The 4,033-nt window shown below is 39.0% G+C and overlaps 1 non-coding gene across 1 annotated transcript; it reads left to right on the plus strand.

Annotated features, from left to right (window-relative positions):
* The first annotated feature begins 1,724 nt into the window (after positions 1-1,724).
* Positions 1,725-1,937, plus strand: LOC119626127 (small nucleolar RNA U3). Its single transcript, XR_005242301.1, has one exon. It is a non-coding gene; the product is annotated as a small nucleolar RNA U3 (small nucleolar RNA).
* The last annotated feature ends 2,096 nt before the right edge of the window (positions 1,938-4,033 follow it).

A 4,033-nucleotide genomic window follows, 5' to 3' on the forward strand; every position in this document is an offset into this window, starting at 1 on the left:
TTTACCTACAGCATTGGAAAAAGTAATTTTGCCTCAATTAGAGTAGGTCTTTTCAACTGCTGACATATGTTTATAGAGCATCTGGATATAATCTGATTAGCATCTGATGTAAGCCTGTGAGATACTATCTATCTCCTGAGGTCTCCCTTGGAGAAGGAAAGGCATAAACGTGCACTCAGCTGGACCGTCCCAGTGTTGACATCTGCTGTTGGGTCACACATCTGGGCCTCCCATCCTCCATCATTTTGCCAAAGTTCATCTGGACAAAGAGTATCACCCCCACACTCTCAAGGTCCCACTTTAATTGGAGCAGAAAACCAGCATCAGCACTCTGGCCAGTGAGAAAATCTTAACATTCTTCTCTCTTCTTTTCCCCTGCATATGTTAGAGCCAGCATGGAATGAATCATACACATCAAGAGAAGGAAAAGTATCAATAATTGATATGCCTCTCCCTGCTCAAGCTGCAAACATTGCCAGCTCTTTAGTTTATGTATTCTCCATTCACCTTCAGTTTGCATCCTCAGATAAAGTTACATGATAACATCTCTTGAGAATTCCCTTCCCATTTTTTTTTCCTGCATTTTGGAGGCAAAGATTTAAAGGAAAATATTTTCATGAGGTTGTATTTGTTTATTTTTGTTTTTTAGAGCAATAGAGCTACATCCCAAGATGTAAACAAATGGGTACCCTCTCCCCCACCCAATGTTCAATTATTTATGCTTAATTAATGCACATAACTGAATTGAGGATAAAGGAGCAGGCACCTCACATTCATCACCCAGCATAGAACAGCTGAACGAGGGAAGCCTAGAAAGTTCATTCTGTATAAGAATAAAGGAGGAAAAAAAGGCAGGGGTGACTTTAGGTATTGATAAGTGGTTAGTTGTGCAGGATCTGATACAATCCTAGATTCGTAAGTTTTTGTACTGTGTTTGGGGAGAGAGGGCATCTCCCCAGACCCAGCACAAAATCTTATGAATCTAGGATTGTATCAGATCCTGCACAACTAGGGATTTATATCCTCAGTTTAACTGAGTCTCATATACCCTTTACCTATTTAAGTACCATAGCACCAAACATACTACTTATTTTAGAGATTCAGGCAATAGATATTCATTGAGTGCCTCTAATTTGTCAGGTACTAGATTGCATGCCAGGCATACCAAACGGTGCATCTGTCCTTACCCTAGATGGAGTCTAGTGAGGAAGACTGGCCACCAGAAGTGATCACACACATCAATGCAGTGTCCTGAACTGTGGGGAGGTTGTTAGTGAGAATGTAGAGCCCAAGAAGAATTGGGGGAGGAGGTGCTCTGACTGAAATGGTGAGGAAGGGCCTCTCTGAGGATATGACATTTCAGATGACACCTGGCAGCATTTCAGCTAACACTTGGCAGTATCAGTCAGTTGGGGGCAGAGAGTTTAAGACAGAGGGAACAGCCTGTGCAAAGGACAAAAAGAACCTGACGTATTCAAGGAATTGAAGTAATGCCAGTGTAGGTGAAGCCAAGAACGAGAGCAAGAGGGATGGGACTTGGAGGAGGAAGGAGGTTGACAGTGCTAAGTTGCACAGGCATTCTAGGTCTTACTAAAATTTGTAGCCTCATCATAAAGACAATAAGAGCCATTAAAGATGTTTAAATTGGGAAACACAGCATAATTGATTTAGAAACAATGGTTGTTTGTAGAATGAATTGCAGGGGACAACAGTAAAAGCAGGGAAAGATTATACTTTCAGGAATCATTTCTATAGTTTGTTACTAGAGAAGTTTCTCTGAATGTGTAAGGCATGAAAAACCACAAAGAGACACAGTGTCTGCTCCTGACTGAAAAGCCAGCTCTTGGTGTTGCTCTGCTGCAACTGCTATTTGCCATTGATAACCATTCTTCTCTTCCTCTGGGAGAGTAAGAGGGAAAGACTGCAGTCTGAGTGGTTCCCATATTTGTAAAAAAATAAAAACAGGAAAACAAGTCATGGAAGAGAATGCTAATTGCCCACCTAATAACCTTTCTCCCCTCTACACAGATCTCTGATTTTACTTCAGTTAATGATGTGATTATATATCCCAAACTCCCTTGCAGCAAGGACTGGAAAATGATACATAAGTAAGTGAAGTTCTTGGGTACAGCTTCTGAAAGTCATCTGAGAGGGACTGCCTCATCTGGAAGGAGGCCCTTTCGCACTTCACTTCCTTCCCCTAACCTGCTCCTTGGAGTGCAGATGTGATGGCTGGAGCTCTAGCAGCTGTATTGTCTTATGCCATAATCAGAAGATATTATGATGGCTTGGACCACAGAGGTGGCAGATGGGATGGAATGATGAAGGAGTGGGAAGAGGAGGGCATGTCTAGAAAGGCTTTTAGTAAGAGGTTGTGCTTATATTGCATTTTGAAGGACCAGAATGATTTGATCAAGTAAATAAACATTGGGGCCCAGTGCAGTGGCTCACACCTTTAATCCTAGCCCTTTGGGAGGCTGAGGTGGGTGAATGATGAGGTCAGGAGTTCAAGACCACCCTGGTCAAGATGGTGAAACCCCACATCTCTACTAAAAATACAAAAATTAGCCAGGCATGGTGGTGGATGCCTGTAATCCCAGCTACTCAGGAGGCTGAGGCAGATAATTTCTTGAACCCAGGAGGCAGAGGTCTCAGTGAGCTGAGATTGTACCACTGCACTCCAGCCTGGGCAACAGAGCAAGTCTCCATCAAAAAAAAAAAAAACAACAAAAAAACAAAAAAAACACACACACACACGCACACATTGGAACAACGATTAATAGTTCTTGCTGTTTTTATGTATTTCTCTAGTTTTGTTTTTATTTCAACATATATGATAAATAAAACCAGATGTTGAAAATGATAACTCACAGTCATATCCAGCCCTGTGACATACTTTATTTGGACACCAGTTGGTTCTAAATTTTTTTATTTTTATTTTTTTTAAATTAAGAAAGTTTACAAAAGTCTAGGACAGAGAAAATTCTGAAAACAGCAAGAGAAAAATATCAAGTCACACGTAAGGGAACTTCCATCAGAATAACAGTGGATTTCTCAGCAGAAACCTACAGATCAGGAGAGAATGTGATGAAAGAAAGAATGTGAGAAAGTGCTAAAAGAAAAAAAAAAACTGTCAGCCAAAAATAATATATGCAGCCAATCTATCCTTCAAAAATAAAGGAGAAATAAAATCTTTCCTAGACAAGCTAAACCTGAGGAGATTCATTACTAGACTGGCCCTAAAAAAAAAAAAAAAATGCTTAAGGAAGCAAAAGAGCAATATCCACCATCATGAAGATACACAAAAATATAAACTCACTGGTAGAGCAGACATAGAGAAAGGATCCAAATGTTACCACTACAAAAAAATAAATAAATAAATAAATAAAAACCCACCACAAGCAATGGCAAAGACGAGAGAAAGAAAGGAACAAAGGTTATACAAAACAACCAAAAAACAATTTTTTTAATGACAGGAATGAGTCCTCACCTATCATAAATAACCTGGAATGTAAACAGATTAAATTCTCCACTTAAATAATACAGACAGGTTTAATGGATTTTTTTAAATGCCCCAATTATATGCTGCTTACAAGAAAACCACTTCACCTCTAAAAACACATGGGATGAAAAAGATATTCCATGCAAATGAAAATCAAAAGTGAACAGATACTGGATAAAACAGACTTTAAATCAAAAATGATAAAAAGAGACAAAGAAAGTCATTATATAATGATAAAGGGATAAATTCAACACGAAGATATACCAATTATATATATGCACCCAGCACTAGGGTTCCCACATATATAGAGCAAATATTATTTGATCTAAAGGGAGAGAGAGACTCCAACACAATAGTTGGGAACTTTGATACCCCCTTCTCTGCACTGGACAGATCAGACAGAATATCAACAAAGAAACATTGAATTTAAATTGTACTTTAGACCAAATGGATCTAACAGATAATTATAGAACATTTTATCCAACAGCTACAGATTATACATTCTTCTCAGCATATGGAACATTCTCCAGG

This window comes from Chlorocebus sabaeus, chromosome 22, assembly GCF_047675955.1.
Source record: "Chlorocebus sabaeus isolate Y175 chromosome 22, mChlSab1.0.hap1, whole genome shotgun sequence".
Classification (NCBI taxonomy): Eukaryota; Metazoa; Chordata; class Mammalia; order Primates; family Cercopithecidae; genus Chlorocebus; species Chlorocebus sabaeus.